Here is a 21,558-nt window from a genome sequence, read left to right as displayed (position 1 = left end):
CCACTATTGACTTAAAAAGAATAAAATGAAAGTTAACTGCTGGCAGCAAGATGCTGGCAATTGCTAAATACCACTTTAATGCCAGAGCTGGAAAAGGGGAAGTTCAGAAATGGCTAAACTTTCTAACAATGATGGAAGTATACGCGTCTAAGATCAAACCATTTAACCAGCAAAGGTTCAGCGGCACGAAACCTATATCGATTTCTTCAAAGCAAGAAATCAACCATGCAAAAAAACATATCTATCAATCTTTGAGACACCTCAGGCACAAGCCCGATGACAAAAATCATCTGGAATTACTACGGAGACAAAGGGCAGATCTGAAAAAACCGAAAAGGAATGTCAACAGAGCCATGGAGGAGGAATTCTGGGTAAAAATATTTGCTAACGTTAAACATAATAATAGCGCAAGATTCTGGAATACTATACATCAATTCATCCACCAAAATCATGATGGCATCTCCTCGAATATCACAGAGGAAGATTGAGTCAAATATCTAAGTTCCCACTTCCAACAAAACAGTGAGCTCAGTGAACAGGACCAAAATAGTAAAAAAGAACTAGACCGCCACATAACCAACAAGGATGGGGCAGATTGCAACACGATCGATTCTGGGAATAGAAGGGGAGGCTTTTCACCTGATGAATTGCAAATAACTCACGCAACAGCAATTAAACGGCAGATAGGCAAGGGGAGAAGGGCAGGTGCGCCTGGCCCAAATGGAATACCACCAGCTTAATACAAACAGGAGGCAACCTACTGGGCAGAAGCACATGAACCACTGTCACCACTGTGACCCTTGACCCTCGGGTAGGTCACTTCGCCACCGCTGAAGCTCCGCCTGCCAGTCATCCTGCCGCCTGCTCCTCCCTCCAGATCGGCTCTCTCCTACCCTGCACGAGCGCCGACTGGACTGCCTGTGCCTTGATTGTGTGCCCCGTGTGCCTGCCCGCCCCCTTCTCTTTTTTTCTGTACCCCCGAGTGAGTGAGTGACTGAGTTCTTCCTGGTTCGTCCACCGGGCTCCTCAGCCCTGTTTTTCCCGCCGCTGCCTCCCGTGCGGCCCCACCCCCCACCACCCATTGGCTTCTTCCCTCCCGCCTCCCAGCTGACCCCTCCTCCCCATCTTCCCTCTTATGACGCCCCCAGAGCGACCACGCAGCGGGCGCGTGCAGCGGGTGCGCCGATTGTGCGACGAAAGGCGCGCCAAAGGCAAGCCCGTCTGCGCCCGTCTGCGCCTGGCCCCCGTCGACGCCAGACCACATGACGGACCTACGATGCCGCCACCCTCAACGCACTCAACGCCGGCCGAACCCCCTCCTGCTACCGAGCCACCCCTAAACGCACCCACGGACCCGTCACCTGCCAAGCCTGCAAATTCACCTGCCTCTGGACCTGCAACGCACCCGCCAAGCCGAGCACCAGCAGCAACCACCTCAAGTGCATCCTGCTCAACACCCGCTCCGTCCACAGACACACCGTCGAACTCTGGAACCTGCTCGACACAACATCTCCAGACGTCGCCTTCCTCACGGAAACCTGGATGAACGCCTCCTCAGCGCCCAACATTGCCATCGCCATCCTGGACGGATACAAGATCACCCGGAGGGACCGGATCAACCAGACTGGAGGAGGCATCGCCATCGTACACAAGAACACCAATCTCATCACGACCAGCTCCGACGACACCTTCACCACCGCCGAACACCTCCACTTCCAGATACACACCAACCCCAAGACCACACTCAGAGGCACCCTCATCTACAGACCCCCGGGACCACGCACACAATTCAGCGAAGACATCACAGACTTCATCAGCCCGCACGCCCTCCCCTCAGCTGACTACATCCTCCTAGGGGACCTCAACTTCCACCTGGAGAACAACAAGGACAGCAACACCACCACCCTGCTGGACAACCTCGCCAACCTCGGACTCGAGCAACTGGTGAACACCCCCACCCACTACGCCGGCCACACGCTTGACCCAGTCTTCTCCTCCAGCAAGTACATCTCCTTCAGCCACTCCACCGGACTTCATTTGACTGACCACAGCTGTGTCCACTTCATCTTCAGAAGAACCACAACCCACCACCACCCTCAACAGGTTCGTCGCAGAAGCTGGAACAAGATCACCGCCGACCAGCTCACCACCTCCCTCAGGCAGAACCCTCCCGCCAGCACAACGGACCCCAACAAAGCAGCCAGCAACCTCACACAGTCGATCACCAACTGCGCAGACGACCTCGCACCACTGAAGACCCCTCCCAGCAGACACGGCAGCAAGAAAGCCTCTTGGTTCACTGACGAACTTAAGAACTCCAAGAAGAACTGCCGCACCCTCGAGAAAGCCTGGCGCAATGACCAGACCACAGACAACATGACTGCCCTCGAGCACGCTACTCGCAAACACCACCAGCTGATCCGCACCACCAAGAAGACAGCATTCAAAGAACGACTGACCAACAACGCCCACAACAGCAAGGAACTCTTCAGCATCGTCAAAGAGCTCTCCAACCCCAGCGCCGGAAACAACTACATCACTCCCTCGCAAGACCTCTGCAACTCACTCGCCTCATTCTTCCACCGCAAGATCTCCGAAATACACAACAGCTTCGGCGCACCAACCACGCACCCAACCACCGAACCAACGCCCCCCACCACCACCCTATGCGCCTGGACCCTGGTCAGCATCGAGGACACCACCCGCAAGATGAACACCATCCACTCCGGATCCCCAACCGACCCCTGCCCCCAGCACATCTTCAACAAGGCCGACTCCATCATCGCACCCCAACTCCGGGACATCATCAACGCTTCCTTCAACACCGCCACCTTCACCGAGAGCTGGAAGCATGCCGAGATCAGCGCCCTCCATAAGAAACCAACAGCGAACCCCACCGACCTCAAGAACTTCCGCCCCATCTCGCTCCTCCCTTTTCCTGCCAAAGTCATCGAGAAGACCGTCAACAGACAGCTTGACGCCTTCCTCGAGACAAACGGATCCCTCGACCACTTGCAGTCCGGTTTCCGAGCCAACCACAGCACCGAGACCGCCCTCATCGCAGCCACTGACGACATCAGATCCTTGCTCGACAACAGGGAGACAGCGGCCCTCATCCTCCTGGACCTCTCCGCAGTGTTCGCCACCGCACCCTAGTGCAGCGCCTCAGGCACATCGGAATCCAAGAGAAGGCACTGGAGTGGGTCATCTCGTTCCTCGCAGGAAGAACCCAGAGAGTCCGCCTCTCCCGTTCAGATCCGAGGCCACCGAAGTCATCTGCGGCGTACCACAGGGATCATCGCACAGCCCCACCCTCTTCAACATCTACATGAGCCCCCTCGCAGCCATCGCACACCAACACAACCTCACCATATTCTCCTACGACGACAACACCCAGCTGATCCTTTTCCTCACCAACGACCCCACCGCCGCCAGATCCAGCCTACACGAAGGGATGAAAGACGTCGCCGAGTGGATGAAGAACAGCCGCATGAAACTGAACTCAGACAAGACGGACGTCCTCATCCTGGGGTCATCCCCCTCCGCCTGGGACGACTCCTGGTGGCCCCCTGCCCTGGGCACCACTCCCAAGCCAACGGACCACGCACGCAACCTGGGCTTCATCCTGGACTCCTCCCTCTCGATGACCAGACAAGTCAACGCTGTCTCATCATCGTGCTTCAAAACCATGCGCATGCTCCGAAATATCTTCTGATGGATCCCCACTGAAACCAGGAAGACGGTCACCCAGGCACTCGTCACCAGCCGACTAGACTATGGAAACACCCTCTACGCCGGAACCACAGCCAAACTTCAGAAAAGACTCCAACGCATCCAGAACGCCTCCACACGACTCGTCCTGGACATCCCCCGACACAGCCACATCTCCGGCCCCCTGAGAGACCTGCACTGGCTCCCCGTCAGCAAGAAGATCACGTTCAGACTCCTCACCCACGCACACGAGGCCCTCCACCACCTGAGCCCCAAGTACCTCAACAACCGCCTGACCTTCTACATGCCCACCCGCCAGCTACGATCAACCAGCCTCGCCCTCGCCACCGTTCCACACATCCGCAGAGCCACCGCCGGAGGAAGATCCTTCTCCTACCTGGTAGCCAAGACATGGAACTCCCTCCCCATCCACCTTCAGCTAACCCAGGACCATCTCTCCTTCAGGAAGCAACTCAAGACCTGGCTCTTCGAGCAGTAGTGGACCCTCTCCCCCAGCGCCTTCTGGGTGAGTAGAGCGCTATATAAATGTCATGATTGATTGATTGATTGACTGTTTAGAGAAATTAGGATGCTAAACGCCCTGCCTAAATCTTGGAAAGGGTCAATCATTTCCCCAATTTTCAAATCTGGTGAAAAGTCAGCCCCACAAAACTACTGACTAGTGGCTTTATTAGACAATGAGGCAAAATATTTTGCTGGTAAGTTATTAGAGGATCTCCAGGAATGGGCCGCAGACAAATCTGCAATCCCTTTACAACAAACTGGATTTGTAAAATCAGTCAGGACTACAACCAACATTCTAAGCAAGGCAATGCTTATGGACAAGGCTGAAGACACACGGATAACTCTATACCTATGTTTTATTGACTATAATGCTGCATGTGATCATGTCAATCGCTCTAAATTATGGTCCAAGCTGCCCAGATGGGGGCTGCCACAGCCCTTATTAAATTTGCTAATAATCTTTCACACAGACACATGGCTGCAGGTGAAGTTGGATGACGGAACTTTCTTGTTGAGGCGCATCCCAACGGTTAAAGGGCTGAAACAAGGTTGCGTCTTAGCACCGACTCGTATATATAGCTGACTTAGTACCACTCCTGATCAGCTGCAACTCACATGCCCCAAAACTAGGAAATATATTGATACCCTGCTTCTTGTATGCGGATGACATAGTCCTTATTAGTAAAACAAAAGTAGGTCTACAACGTCTCCTAAAGGAAACTCTGGACTTCTCTAAAGCAAATGACCTAACGATCAACTTGGCTAAAACGAGAAACTAAAATTAAGGATACCGCTGAATACAACACCTGGGCGTGAAGTTGGATAGCGGGGATCGCTTCGCATCACCGAAGAATAGCATTAGGAGCAAAGGCCAAATACTGGCTTCCACTCTAAAAACACTAAATTCAAAGTTGACGGGACCATCAATCCTCCCTTTGATTGAGGTAGTTTGGGCAGGACTGCTGCCAACAATCACTTATGGCAGAGAAGCCCAGAAAGGCAGAGACGCTAAAATATGTGACGCCGTAGTAACAACTGTATATAGGATCATCTTTGGGCTGCCCAAACACACCTCACCGGCGCAAAGTAGGCTTGAATTCGGTGTTCGAAAACACACAGTTGCAAGGCAAGGAGCATTCATCATTGCATGGGACAAAGTACGAAAAGCTCCACATGGTACACTAAATGAACAGCTATGGAAGGAGATAGAACAACATTCCAAATAACCTGCTGCGGAATATCTTTATAGAAGTTTAAATGGGTTGGGCCTATGTCAGCTTTGGGAAACATCAACAACCACTATTATTTTCAAAAAACTAGTGTGGAAAACAGTGAAACAACTTTCCTTGTTGGAGGACAAGGCCACATTGACATAAAAGGGCCCATGGCTGGATGACATTAAAGACATATATGGAGTCAGCTGCCCAAGCCTATTTCAATCTGGGGTATGACAAGAATATAAAAGTTGCTTTCATGAAGTACAGACTGGGGCTGTTACCCTGCAGTCAACATCTTGCTCCCTGGTTAAGAGAGAAAGCGGGCACTGTGTGCCGCTGATGTGGTTCAGCATCGGAAGATCTGCTGCATTTACTGTGCTCTGGCAAAAAACTGCTTAAAGAACGGAAACAACTGTTGAGGCGACACTTTCATCAGCGGGGGATTCACACCAGGAGGCAAGCTCTACTGGCATGCTTTGCACCGAACGATCCACAACTGAATTGCAGCCTGGTAAAGTATCTGAAACTGTGCGATAGTTAAATGCCTGAAATGGAGACATAAGGAATTTATATGGGGAACACATGGGCAAATGTCCTGAGGCGCACTCAAGAAATTCCCCTCAAAGAAATTAACTTTTACATCTGCAGTATGCGGAGGTCGGACAGTACAGTACATGAGGGCATGTCATATGGAAAAGAGGGGTGGTTCGGCAAAGTTAGAAGGGCTTGTCAATGGTTGGCAAAAAGTTTGGTTGGATGTTCTGTAATGCTGTGGCAGCAATTGGACAAAAATTATACATTTCGCTGTTAAAGCTGCTTCATTTTAGAAATGTCATTCTTTTTATTTTTTAGAAGCTTTTAAAATTAAAAATTATGAAGGAATGCGTTGTAAATGTATATAAATTGTGTTCTTTTCTTTTGATAATGTTGGCGTTTTGCAACGGTTTTAAATAACTATGCAAATAAATTTATACCTTATTTAAATGCAGAGCATTGAAATTATTCTTACATCAATCTGCAGTCCCACTAGTCGTTACTAGATGTCCCTCACGAGTCAAATGCAAAACCATTGAAACCCTTTCATCAAGCATTTGCATTTGACTCTCAAGGGACATCTAGTAACCACCAGTTGAACTGCAGCTCTTTGTAGAATTATTTTGAAATTGGATACTATATAATATTCACTGCCCACTGCTAATCTCATCCTATAATACTTTGCAGGGCCTTTGGTTGGGAATGTTTTTTTTGCCAATAACTGTGCTTGGGGTGGTCCTAAGAGGATGGGACCACCACCGAATCGTTCAATAAGATGTGCTTTTTGTTTTCAAGGCATCTGCTTGGTACTCCCCCTAGGTTAGGGAGGATCCCAAAATCATCACCTCTCTCTCACTGCTTGCTAATTTTTCAGTTTCACTTTTGTGGAAGTACTATATGCTCTTTAGCATATAAAGATAGAGATACTTATTTTATCATAACTGGCACTGTGCAGGATGCCATTTGCAATTATTTCACAGTGCAGACAAGTACACAGTGCCATCAGCTACGCTATGCAGTACTACGTGTAGTACAAAGTATACTACGTGAAGCTACGCAAACTACGCCCAGGGTTACAAATAACAGAGCCGTATAACTATCACTGCAATGCTACTGCAGAACTTATAATAAAGTTGCGTTTTGGAAAGAAATGGCATAGTTTATGTGTACAAAATGTAGTTCAATCTAGGTTGTGAAGTCACCTCACCTTTAAATAACATGCAAGGCACAGTGCAAAGTACCACACGAGCTACTTCCCTAGGAGCAGAACTACTCTAAACGCTCAAAGTTATGTGGAATAGAGAATACATGCAGTCTCTCACACATATGTACCAACTACCAAGAAAATGCACAATCTCCGGCCTTTTTCTCACTGCAAGGGACCCGTAGGCCAAGCAAACAAACCACCTGCTTACTGAAATATTTCATACCTCACAGGAGGGATGGACATAAATGGAATGAAGCTGCACCAGTCTCAAACGTTTGTCTGTCTACACATCTCTAGGGGCCGACGGTCAGTGATGCACACCCAAAAGCAACTTTAGCTAAGATATAAAAGTTTAGTCTCTCCTCACAGAGCCTAACTTTATCTGTGTTTGTTTAGTCCACCTCACACAACTGTGTGCTGCAGCTCGTCGCACCCCAATGGGAGGATGGGACACTTCTTTAAACATGTTCCAGCAGAAGTCTCCTGAAAGCCATTCGCACCTGTGGAAATTGAAGATCGAAGGCATCTGGACAGTCTTGGGGATTGACGGCCAACATTTCCTTGATCAGTTGTTTAAGGAGGGCATTCATGGACTTTACCTTGAAGAGTATGAGCAGCTCCATTTCAGTGTTCTCCAAAAGGGCCTCTCCAACTGGCACAATCGTGGTGCCCTGCTTACCCAACTCTGCAGCAATTCTTTCTTGGTCTCTGTGTAGACGATGCACTCCAGCATAATAATCCCAAAAGCAAATATGTCTGCTTTAGCAGTGTAATGGCTCTCCCATATATCGGTGCCTTATAAAAGTGTGTGCCACAGGCATTAGAGAGGAAGCACTTGTTAACACTCACAGGCTCTTCAGAGTTCAGGCATAAAGTGCAGCACACTTCGCTCCGGCCAAAACCTTAAGGCTGGGTTCTAAATCGCTAGCACCGGTCCTGCTCTTGGAGATTAGGATATTGTCAGGATTCGGGTCCTGGTGGAGGATTTGATTCTAGTGGAGGAAAGGAAGGGCATTACTGAGCTGCAGCATGAACCTGGTGTTAGCCTTACGGTTGGACTTGCGGGTTAGCAGATACTTGTTCATATCCCCCATCACAGACATACATCACAAACTACAGGTAGTGTGTGCTTCTGGGGTCAAACACTATCTCACCCTTCAAGGAAGACTCCACCAGTAGGAGCTGGAGCTATGTGACATCCTCTGTACTATGCCGTCCTCCTGCAAGATGCGCTGCTCTAGGTGGATCACATAAGGATGCTGACTCTGAATGCTGCTGAGAGCCCAAAACTCCCACAACACCAGTTGCATATTTTCATGTGCATGACAGTAGATAATTTTTACTGGTACCTGTGCTGAAATCTTCCTGACAATAGCTTTGTACACTACACCTTAAATGTCACGGTCAACATCTCGAATTAGATCGTACTTCGTCTGGCTACTCACCATCTTCAAGTTTAAAGTTCCTTGGCGGGGATCTCCTCACTGCTGCCAGTGCCTTGGGCTTTCTCGCTCCTTTCTCCCTCTCTCCCGAGTGCTCGCCACCGCTCTGAGCCAACCAAGAAAGGGTACAGCAGCTCATGCACCAATGGAGACCAGCGACAAAGCTCAAAAGCCAAACTGGACCACTGTGCACATGTTTGAACCCTTGTGCCAGAGGCTTGCCTGGAGGTATCTACTTTTTGTTCTAGACCCTCAAGCAGAACACTTGGGATTCTGGAAGGTGCCAGAGTTGATGAGAGATTTACTCATTCCCATTACAAGGGAAAGGGTTGACAAAGACCCTATTGCCACATGGCTTGCTGCCCTATGACATAGCAGGAAAGGCTTATCATTTGAGCATTTGAACGCTGGAACTTGAATTCAGGATGGGTGCAAGACTTAGGAATATGCACAAATCTTAAGAAAAATGATGACAAAATGATTCATGGATTCAGGTGGATGGTTACACTGCACAGCTAGTATTGTCCTATGGTTTCTTAATCGATTAGTATATATTTTTGGTTCATCCACCTAAGCAATTATTTTCAAGAGTGTTGCAAATGGGTTCGCCCATTTTGTCCACCAGGGTTTTTCACTTTTCATCACCCATTTTTTGGACCTTTACTGTTGGTAAGTCTCACTACCTGAGTCATATTCACAGTAATTTTATGGTAATTAGACTGAACATGTTTACCACCAGTGTCGACTTTTAAGATGAGACAGCTGCAGCGCAGCTAGGGTGAGGTGCACTTGGCTGGTTACATTTTAAATGTGTGCACACATGTGTAAGCATGGGTGCTGACTGTTCATGAGAGACTACCATCATGAGCAGCCTGACAGCTGCACAAAGTAACATGCCTCTGGCAGTTTTAAACATAAATTCAACCTGTGGAAATAACAATTTTTACAGGCCTAAGGCTTACTTTGAAATAATAATAAGTTACCCTTAAGTAGGCTGTATTGCCTAAAAAGGCCGGGTGCATGGTATTTAAAAATAGGACATGCAAATGTTAATGCTGAACAGGTCTTTACAGTGAAATATCCCCAAAAGCTCGTTTTACAGTAGCAAGCCTGGATGCTTCCACAGTGAAACTCTGGGCTACATTGTTATTTTTATTAAGTGCTAAATTCAGATTGATAGCAGCTAGAGAAACAACTTCAAGTACAGTTATTCAAAATCCAATGCAATGGTAAATCAATTTTTATCTAGCAATCAAGCAATAGATACAGTTTTTCTGTCTAAAGCGTGTAAGAATTCAAATGTCACGGACAGCTGGATAGTTCGCCTGCAGTGAGATATGTATTGTTCCCAGACAGTAGACAAGGGCCATGGGTGTGGGGAAGGAGTTTCCCTGCTTGACAGGATGGCCTGGAGGCTATGCCCAGCAGCTGCATTAACTTCAACGGGACCTTCCCTGTAAAAGCCAGATGTAGCTAACACTTGGGCCCCCTATGGTCCTTCTAGTCAAGATGGCTCCTAACCCAGTGGGTTGGTAGAGCTGCCCCAAAACTAGTTTGGAGTGACCACAGTGAAATGTTTAGCCATTATTAGAGCCGCACCTCTGGATGGGCGCAGGAGCTCTGCACATGGGAAAAAGGGTTCTTCCATATTGGATTGTCCTTGAATGCTGTGGTGGAGAGTTGGGACGGGGTGGAGAGATCATGTGGCATTGCAAGATTGGCTAGAGGTGCCTGGCATCTAGAACTTTTGACCTACCTGCATAAACCCCTGTACAAGGGAGAGATGGCAATCAGGACCTCTGACCTGAACATGAACGACCCTAGAATTATGTACAGCTGGAAGGAGAAGCTCCCTCATGCCTTTACAAGGAGTATTTCTTCAGCTGCCTTCCAGGATTGGATGGGTCTCTCAAAGGACAGTAGAACTGGCTCACTTATGCCCATTGAGGGTCAGTAGAGGGACAGTTTGGATTCGCCCACCCCCAGTTGCCCTGCAAGACAATCAGGAGGCCAAAGAGAGCAAAGAAGAAGAGAAGGCTGGTGCAGGGAGCCAGTGAAACGAACTACCTGCAAAGTGCGCCCATTTAGCGGCCTGGAAGCCTATTTATTTATTTTATTTTGAGGGTTTTATATAGCGCGAACAAGACCCTTGCGAGTATCAGAGCGCTTTACAAGTCAAATGTAGAAAACAAGATGTAGAAAACAAAGATATAGGTGAATCAGATATACATAGCTTATACATGTACACATCAGCTATCATGAAAGACAAAATGACAGCTATTGAGCACCAAGACATAGATAGATATAATATACAGTAAAGCTAGCAAAAGGACAGAGTTCATGTGAATTTAGCCATGAGGATCGCTTTCACTTCTTTTTTGAAGGAGGCAGAGGACGGGTTCGTTCTTGTTTCAGTGGGCAAAGCGTTTCAGATCCTAGGAGCCATACCACAGAAAGAACGGCTATAGGTTTTTTGAGCTCAACACCAGGAGCAATACATGCCATAGATCATCAAAAGACAGCACAAAGGAGTCAAGAATATTCACTGTTGACACCCTTTAAATAAAAATAAAAAACTTGCATTGCTCCGCTGCACCTTAAGAATTTAACCCTGTGGTGGGGCAGGACACAGGGTCAGCACATGTTTAGACATTTTAATTTTCCAGTGCGGTGGCATACATGGGGTCGCCACCCAAGACTCTATTTCGGAGGGGAGCTGAGAAAAATTGCAATGACCTTGGTGACACATGGCCACATGGCCAGCGGGACAGCCACACGCCGTGAGGGGAACGGCAGGAGAACAGGCGAGCCGCGAACGCCGTGAGGGCAACGGCTGTAGTCGGGGGGCTACACCTCCCAGCACCACCTGGGGGCCGGCGCACCTGACACGCCAGCAGCGCGCCCGGAGGCGCTTCAAGAGGTTCGCACTCGGCGAGACCGGCGGGGAGATGAAAAAAATTGCACGGACCTTGGTGACACACGGCCACACGGCCAGCGGGACAGCCACACGCCATGAGGGGAACGGCAGGAGAACAGGCGAGCCGCGAACGCCGTGAGGGCAACGGCTGTAGTCGGGGGACTACACCTCCCAGCACCACCTGGGGGCTGGCGCACCTGACACGCCAGCAGCGCGGCCGGAGGCGCTTCAAGAGCCTCGCACTCCGCGAAACCGGCGGGGAGCTGAGAAAAATTGCACGGACCTTGGTGACACACGGCCACACGGCCAGCGGGACAGCCACACGCCGTGAGGGGAACGGCAGGAGAACAGGCGAGCCGCGAACGCCGTGAGGGCAACGGCTGTAGTCGGGGGACTACACCCCCCAGCACCACCTGGGGGTCGGCGCACCTGACACGCCAGCAGCGCGCCCGGAGGCGCTTCAAGAGCCTCGCACTCCGCGAGACCGGCGGGGAGCTGAGAAAAATTGCACGGACCTTGGTGACACACGGCCACACGGCCAGCGGGACAGCCACACACCGTGAGGGGAACGGCAGGAGAACAGGCGAGCCGCGAACGCCGTGAGGCAACGGCTGTAGTCGGGGGACTACACCTCCCAGCACCACCTGGGGGCCGGCGCACCTGACACGCCAGCAGCGCGCCCGGAGGCGCTTTAAGAGCCTCGCACTCCTCTCGCCCCGCGAGTCGCGCGCGGGAGTGCCCGGGTGAAGCCCGGGTCAAGGGCGGGGCTGTCTGTGGCCGTCAGGGGCAGGAAGAGGCAGGGCAGGGCCAGAGACCCTGTGCAAATTATCCGGTGACCCTCATCTCCCCAGTGACTGGAAGTGCTGATGGACTAATTGTAACTGCTGTGCTATTAACATTGGGTGTTGAGTCCATTGGCTTAGTTTGCGAATAGGTTAGCTCTCATTAAAGCATACTTGTACTCATGCCGGGGTCAAAGAAGGACAAGGCTATTGTGGGGGCGGGCCCCATTGACAACTTTTTAGTAAAAATGGTAAATAAGATCAATAATGATAGAAGGGCTTCCCTGGGTAGAGGTAATCGTTCAGATCAGGATCAATCCATGGAGGGTCCTTCCCCCCCGGAGGTTCCTTTAGAGACTGACATTGTCACCGATACCGGACCCGTGGTAGTCAACGCAGTAGAAGCACTGATTCACCGGGCCTCAGATATAGAAGTCCTTGACAAGTCTCTCTCAGATTCGGAGGAGGAGGTGCTACCTGCCCACACACACACTAGACCCGTTAGAACTTGCAGGAAGCAGCAAAGCAAAAGGAGGGGAAGGCACACTTATAAAAGAAGGGTAGATACCCATCTGCCAGTTAACCACACCTCCCCGGAGTCAACTACGATCCTGGAGGGTAAGAACGAGGCAAAAATAATCCTGAGCCCAGATCAGTTTGGCTTGTTAATTCGTACCTTAGAAGGCAAATTCGAATCAAAACTAGCGGAATCTCTCCAACCTCTAGTGTGCAAACTGGATAATGTTACTGCAGAGGTAAAAAGACTAGGAGGACTGTTAGCGAAACAGTTAGCCCACATAGATAAGGTTAACCCCCCACCCCCCTCAACTAGAATAGATCCCCCTGAGAGTGGTGGGAAGAAGGTAGCCAAGGTGGATAAAAAAATGCATGCCCCCCACTTCCACCAGTTAGGTCAGTAGTACACCCAAAGCCAGGGCCTGTTACCAATCCGATTGCCGCCCCAAGTAGGAGAAGCAATCTTATTAATCACCCCCCGGATTGTGCCCCCTATGTAATTGTATTGGCAAACGTCCCGCCTCAAAACTCGCTTTCGGTTGAGTTACCTGAGGAGTCACATGATTCCCTCAAAAATAAAGTTGTATCCTGGTTGAGCTCAAATTGTGGTTTTCCTGCAAAATATGCAGGAGAAATTATTACAACAAGGAGGGCAAATTGGATTGGTCCCACACGCAAAACCTGTAGCGGTGATTGCGTGATAGTAAATTTTAAATATACTCAACATGTGGCCACAGTCCTGCTAAGGGCAGCCTCGATGACTTACGATGACAACAGCATCTGTGTGCGTCCTTTGGGATATTTTTATAATCATCTTACAGGAGCCCCCACCCCTAGCCTAGGATTGAGTCCCTTTACACCGTTTGGGCCTCGGTCCACTTGTCTAAGTCAGGGACTAGGTAGGGAGAATTTCTTTAGATTTGGTCCTCACATCGCAACACATAACAGGTTTGACGCACTCTCAGGACTTGAGATGTGCGATTGATGGGGCCGGAGAGGGTATGGTTGATGAAGCTATAGTGGACCCTGCCCCTATGGCTCCTGTACCTTCTTCTGCTAACGATGGATATAAACCGGTAATGGGTACCCCTGACAAGGGGGATAAGGTTAGGCTGTTAAGTTGGAATATTGCCGGTCTATGGTCCAAGAGAGGTGACCCCAACTGGTTAAACTTTGTAAAGCTATATGACATTGTCGCCATGCAGGAGACTTGGGATATGGAATGCGATTTTTGGCTGGATGGCTTTACTTCATTTTTTGTACCTGCTTTGCCCTCTCCAGCGGGACGGAATAGAGGGGGTCTTTTGATGTTGGTCTCGGTGAATGTAAAGGGTAAAATTATAAAGGTTGATTGCGCCACACATAATTTCCTTGTTATAGAGGTAACCTAGGTTGATGGCAGCAAAATACTCTTCGTAAACTGTTATAACTCACCACATGGCTACCCTGCTAATGAGCATGTAGAGTGGCTAACAGATTTTTTAACTGCCTATAAGGAAAAGCAAACCACTTATTGTCATTTTATTTTGTTGGGTGATTTTAATGTACATTTGTGTTCAAATTGTGACCTAATCGATTCAGATGGCCCTGACAGTATTTCCCCCCCGCACTTTGAACATAGCCAGAAGGGGGAGGTTCTTGAAAACCTACTAGCTAGTAATGATCTGTATGAGGCAGAGTTTTATGATAAAAGTTCACGTGTAGCCACATATACTGGAAGGGACTGTGAATCGATAATAGATTACATTTTCCTATCGTTAGGTCTTCTTAAATATGTGATTTTATATAATGCTTTATCCATGCCATCGAGTGATCACAACCCCGTGGGGATGCAGTTAGCTAATGGTTTTTCGCTCCTAAATTCTTCTGTTACTCCACAGGCTGTATTATCAGTTAAAGCTAAAGATCAGGGGAGGAGGATCAAATGGGGACAGGTAGTACCAGGTGATTTTTTCCTTAACATAACGTCAATGGCTGCAGAAGATTTAAATACTTGTGTCAATCCTCTCTCTAAGGGCGAGGAGGTTCTAACTTCCTTTGAAGGTATCTGTCGGACAGTGGCCATGAATTTAACAGCTAAAGGCCAGGGACATAAAAATATACCGGTAATGGGCTGGTTTGATATTAACTGCAGTAAAGCCCATAACCTCCTTAAAAAAGCACTTAATGCTCGTCCGAGGGATAAAGTCTTAGTGGTGCAGCTCAGAAAGGATTATTCCAGGGCAATCAAAGCACGTAAAAATGAATTAAAGTGTGAAGCTTGGGCTGAGCTCATGGACAAAGCTACCCTAAAAAATAGTGCCAAGTTTTGGTCAATTATTAATACCCCATTGTTCTCTCGTGACCAAAATGCAGTGTTGGAACTTAACATCCCTGAGGAAGACTGGTTTAGCCATTTTGAAAAAATCTACGGTAGTAACATGGAGCAGGAATCTTTTGAGGTCCCTGCGTCCAAACTCCACTTGGCGCCAGTTAGATTTGATACAGTTGAAGTCATTAAACCAATCGAGGGTACCGCGGGTCGAAAGGCCCCGGGCCCTGATGGGGTTCCCTCTGATATGTTTAAGGCAAACTCTTTGTACTGGGCTGATATTTTAACTAAAGTTTTTAATGCCTCAGCCATTGTGGGATTTCCTAAATCTTGGTCCAGAGCAACTATAATCCCCGTGTTTAAAAAAGGCCAGAGGGGAGACCCAAGATGCTATAGGCCTATATCATTGTTGGACTCCTCTATTAAAATCTTAGGGAAAGTTGTCCTGGCTAGAATAGCATCTTGGGGCAATGGGAATAATATTTTGACAGATGTACAATACGGCTTTAGAGCAGGGAGGAGCACGGAGGACCAATGCCTCAATCTTCACCTCATAATATCCAAGTACACGGGGGCAAAAAGGGGATCCATATTCCCTGGCTTCATGGACCTATCCACAGCCTTTGATCTAGTTCATAGATCAAGGCTGTGGACTATGCTTTTGAAAATGGGCCTTGACTGCTCATTGGTGCATTTCCTGGCGGAGTTGCCTAAAGATCTGAATGCCTCCATTAGGATGACAACAGAGGGGAAATGTACAGCGAGTTTTAGGCCCTGCAGAGGGGTGCGCCAAGGCTGTATTTTGGCCCCCATGTTATTCACGTTATACGTGAATTCATTGGAGGCTAACCTAACAGCTGTCACTCAGGATATTCCGTGCATGGGGGGTGCGCCAATTCCGGTGCTCCTCTATGCCGATGACGTGGTGCTGATAGCCAGGACCCCGATTGCCCTGCAAAAACTGCTTGATTCCTTTGGATCTTTTATGTCCAGTCTAGATTTGGTGATTAACAGTGCCAAATCCCATACAATGTCAGTGGGTTGCTCTAAAAGTAAAGATAAAACCTTTTTTTGTGGCAGTGAGGTTATCTCTAGCGTAAAGGTTTTCACCTACTTGGGTGTAGTATTTGATCATAGGGGTACCTGGATACCACAGGTGACATCCAAAGCGAATGCGGTGAGAAGTTCTGCCTCCGCAGTTTTGGGGTTCGCTAAAAGACTAGGGAGGAAACCCACAGAGGCGATCCTGGCTATTTACAAAGCCAAGACAGTCTCCATTGCAAGATATGGGGCTGCAATTTGGGGGTTTGTAAAATCTGACCGCATTCAAACGGAGGAAAACAAATTCTTGCGGTCACTGCTGGGCCTACCTCAGTCAATAGCGACATATTCCCTACACCTTGAGCTAGGTCTGGGATACATCACAGACATGTTAAAACTAGCACCGATCCTGTTATGGATTAAGCTCTGGCTAAATCCGAACCTTAGTCTTAATCATAAGATCATAAAAGATTGTCTCAAACTAGATCACATGAGGGATATTCAGTGGTTGTCCTATGTAGAGACCTTGGCTGTGAAGCTAGGACGCCCTGAGATTTTTGCTAGACCATAATCCCTGTGTAAAGCAGATCTAGTGTGGGTGAAGATTAACTTCACTAGGCTCTGTGTTGCCGAGCGTGAAGCGGAAGAGTTAGGTAAACCCTCAGTGAGGGCACATGTAATGGTAACCACATCTCATGAGTTGGCTCCTTATTTGTCAGTGGTGACAAATTTTTTCTATAGATGGTTACTGACAAAATTCCGTTTCAATCAAATCCATATGGTTCTTTGGGATGTGAAAGGTTGGTGTAGGCTTGAGGATTCTACTCCATGTAAATGTGATGACCAGTCCGCTCAGGACACTGCGCACTTTTTGTTTTTTTGCCCCTGGTATTCCGAACCCCGGAATCGGTTTGTAAAACCAATGCTGAAAGAGATGAGATTTTCGCAGTATAAGCCCGCATTGCTATTTCTGCAAATGATGGATACCCCCGTAATTATGTACTGTATCACCAGTTTTCTGGCTGCATCTGTAAGAATCAGGAGATCAAGATTGGACTCTTAACGCTGAAAGCTAACTATTCTGTATCATGTATTTAATAATGGATTGTTGGGCTCAAATAGAAATGAATTTGTGTAATTATCTTTTAATAACGGGTTTTAATTGCCATTATGATTGAAATTGTATTAATTGACTTTTAAACATGTTTTAAATAGTTGTATAAATGTCTAGTATACTTTTATGATTTTAATTAATCGAATAAAGTGGTTTTGACTTGACTTGACTCTCTTTCGTCCAAGAGACCCTAACCCGTATGGCCAAATGTTATTAACGGAGGCCATGCAATCCCATCTTACCAGGAAAACAGTGATAGAGCGGAGGGGTGATGCAAGATAAATGAGTTCCTGGCACTCCATCCCCAGGTCACTGAAGCTAGAAAAGTGCATCGCTCCCACCGTGTGCAGGAACAGAGTTAAAGTTGCTCCCACCATGGTACAGGAGAAGCAGAATAGAGGTCAGCTCCTGCACACTGCACCAGGGGTGTGCGCAGAAGTGGGGGGGCTGGAATGATGGTGGGGAGGCCTGGAACTCCCTCTGCAGTCCCTGATTGCCCAGTGCTTGTTGGTGCCGCGGGTAGGACCAGGGCACCCAGTTCCAAAAAGAAGAGAAAATTGTGGCACCAACCCACCCTTGGGCCCTAAACACTACAAGAAAAATCCTCATCTAATATTACTGTTTGAGCTAAATAGCACCCAATAATGACCTACGAAGGGACAGGAAAACTACTAATGAACAAATTAAGTGTAAGGGTTCTGGTAGTGCGGCAGCCCCCCAGATGTAGTTTATGAAACTACACATAAGCCTTAACAGAATGCCCCCAGCAGAGGCTTACCTAATTTGCAAGCACTTCTAACAATAGAGCTTTTGCTCTTCAGCTTGGGAGAGCAGAGATCCCTTGCGGTTGGTTCTTTGGCTGGATTATGGGGTCTAACTGTGCAAAAGAAAGGCTCTCACACATACCTTTTGTTTGGAAATGGTTTACCTATAATTGTATTGATGAAATGGACAGTGCTTATGATTAATAGGGAAAATATTTCAATACGAATATTGATCCTATTGATTTTAAGGATGAAGCCTAACATTTGGTTGCTGTTTTATTCATGTGGTGGCTCCTTGACACAGTCAATAGACTTGCCTTATATTTTAATGTGGTGACCAGTTAATAAAGCCAATAGAATTGCTTCATATACTGATGTGATGACCCCTTGACAATGTCAATAGACCTCCTTCATTTAAAATTACATCCCCTTATATTGTGATAGGACATTTGGTATAGGTAGGTAGATGTGATTTGGGGATTCATGACCCAGTAGGGGTCAAATGCAAGTGCAGAATTTCAACAAAGGTCTATTTGTAAATTAATGTGTAATATTTATTAGTGTGTGTGTGATAAATGTATCTTTCCTTTTTCAAAGAAAAAGCACTGACTAGGCAATGATTTATTGAGTGTTGACGTTGCGTGCCAGTACATGGAGATTACTAGCCCACATCACTTTCCCTGAGTAGGTCTTGGACTACTCTGCTTCGCTACCCTGAGAGAGTCAAGTGCTAAAATGGGGTACTTGGTTCACAGTAAAGAGACAATTGCGGACCTATTACCAGTGGTGTAGGAACGGGGGTGCGGTGTGTGCGGTCCGCCCTGGGTGTCATCACTGAGGGGGGTGACAAAATGGCAAAAATACGTGTTTTAAACACATTTTTGCCATTTTGTGAAGCCAGGGGTGACAAGAAATTTTCCGCACCGGGTATCACCAGACCTTGCTCCGCCACTGCCTATTACATGCGCAGGGCTCAAATCTTGTACCACTAATAACACAGTTTCTTACAGAAATATCACTTTTTCGACACTTGGACTCCTGTGTTTCAAACCTTCCTAAATCTCTTTCACAACCTGCTGATTTGGGCTGACTTAGACATGGTCATTTCTGTAAGGCTGCCCTTATTCTACTGCCCTACTGCACCTCTGACTGGTAAAACCTACGTAGAGCACTGCGAAGTTCAAATATGGCTTTGCACTTAATGAATCGCTAAGATAATTACTGTATTCTCTGTCATCACGAGCATCACCAGCAGGATTTGAGGCAATTTATCTATATACATACTACAAGAACATTTGTGCTGTCTGAAGTGGATCACAATTGGATGGATGCAACTGTTGCTGTCACAAATTGCCCTGTATCATTTTTAAGTAATGTCAGTAGTTGTATTTGCGGCTCTTTTTTGCTCTACCAGAAACCGGGTCAATCAATGTAACTTTGACTCCCTACACCTGTCAAGCAGCAATGTAATACTAGTGCTTGAGATCGAATGCCTGCATGGGAACCGATGCAGATTAAATGAAAATCGCATTGTCGAAAAGATTGCATTATTGCAATTCTTAACTGTTGTACTGGGCAGTAAACAGCATTGACTAGAATGTGCCCCAACCTGCACAAATACGGCTGCATCAGCCAAGCTGGGAAAGTGCTTCATTGGCTCCTAATGGCTACTAGGATCAATTTCACATTCTGCATTATTCACCAAATCTACTGGGTGAACTTTCCTAAGTAATTGCAACCACTAGCCCCCCACTACTAATCAACAAAGCACTAGGCCTAGGCGGTAAATTCTGTTCCCACCGCGGAATTTGGGTAAGTTTGTGTTCCGCGGAGAACGTGGAAATGCCAATAATTCCGTGATACATGGCTTTGTGGAATTTTGTGCTTCTTTGCGCTCTCAAAATGCGTGTTCGCAAGTTATAATCCCCTAAACATATAAACAGCGTTCGCGAACAGGAAAAAAACATCGCGAAGGGGCAGAACAAGCAATTCTGTGTGTTCGCAGAACTTTTATGTGCCCGCAGAGATTTTTTACCGTTTTGCGGAGCTTTGCGCAGCGTGACTATGCAAATTCTGCCCACCCCTACAAAACACCGCTGCTCAACGACTGCCCACCTCACCGCCCGCAGAGGCTGCTCCTTGCTAGTTCATAGCCCAGACTGTTGAAAACCCTGAACAAACCTGTACGAGGTTCAGCATACATCAGATAAAAAGGTCTTATGAAATTGACCTACAACTCATCTTAATGCGGTAAAGAGATACCACGGAGGAAATTAGACAGGATTCAGCTTCACTGATGATACTCTAATGATCCTTTCATATGATCAATTCTGACTATCCTCAGGTCAGAGGAAAGTGATCGGAAAAAACTGTATGCATACACTAGCAGCCCGTCCCGACCTTGTCCCGGGGCAACAGACTTTCCCGACCCCACCCGCCCTGACATTGTGCAGCAGCCCGGGCCCCCACCCGGCCCGTCCCCGCCTGTCCCGACCCCCTCCTGCCCCGACCCCGCCTGCCCCGACATGGGTCCCTTACCTGAGCCGCTGCTCCTCCCGCCTGTCCGCTGCTCGCACCGCCACAGGCCTGTCCGCTGCTCCTCACGTCACCGCTCCTCCCCCGCTCCATGTCTGCCGCTCCTTGTCGCGCTCCTGGACGCCGCTCCTCCCTGCGCTCCTGACGTGAGCACGCACGTCGCGGCCGGCGCTATTTCGGAGGGACTACTTTTTTTTACTGTAAATCTTTTAAATAACGTTTTTTTATTTTATTTATATAGCCTATAACCATCTACACACCCTGACGATTCCAACGGTGTATCGGGTGTGTGGATTGGCGCTTTGGTTCCCGAGATTACCCGCCTCAAAGGCTGAAAGTTCTTCCTTTATTATAGTAGTATAGATAACACATGTATAGCATGCACATGGAGTTTGCGTTGTATCTGCACCTTCTGGAGTTTGCGTTGTCAATATTCTTTATTTTTATATGGCTGTTTAAAGGGTCTATCAGGCTGACAGGAAACAAAACCTGTTGATATAAATGATTTTTTGGCACTTCTCTACTGATTTGCAAACTATGGTAATGAACTCTAAGAACCTGTGAACAACCTGTGTTTTGTAAACACACCGGTAACCTTGAAAAACCTCTTATGTTCATTAGAGGCACGAGTAATATTCTCCCGTTTCTAAATGGAAGCAAACAGAAATACAGCCTCCGCCTTTATTGTTGCAATAATCTAATATGTTCTGAAGTCCTTGCAGCAAATCACCCATGAAAACCAAGATCTAGCTAGAAGAGCCAGTGGCTAGAATCCTAATAGCAGAAATGCAATAGAACAACTGAAAGGTTTGACCATTTATCATTGAGAGATCAAGTGAGACATCGGCACTCAAAAGGCCACAAAGGCAGAGCATGAAATGCGTTTTTTTAATAGGAGTCAAAGTGTATTATGTTTACTGATGGTTATTGAGATTAATAACC

The 21,558-nt window shown here is 47.7% G+C and overlaps 1 protein-coding gene and 1 pseudogene across 1 annotated transcript in view; both read right to left on the bottom strand.

Annotated features, from left to right (window-relative positions):
• Positions 1 to 21,558, bottom strand: part of CORIN (corin, serine peptidase) — a 1,855,778-nt gene that overhangs the window by 1,135,384 nt on the left and 698,836 nt on the right. The window lies entirely within an intron of this gene.
• On the bottom strand, positions 7,653 to 8,642 carry LOC147728893 (serine/threonine-protein kinase PDIK1L pseudogene; annotated as a pseudogene).

This window comes from Lissotriton vulgaris, chromosome 3_1 (assembly GCF_964263255.1).
Source record: "Lissotriton vulgaris chromosome 3_1, aLisVul1.2, whole genome shotgun sequence".
In the NCBI taxonomy this organism is placed as follows: Eukaryota; Metazoa; Chordata; class Amphibia; order Caudata; family Salamandridae; genus Lissotriton; species Lissotriton vulgaris.
The sequence above is the reverse complement of the archived record's forward strand: the minus strand, read 5'-3'. Positions and strand labels throughout refer to the sequence as shown.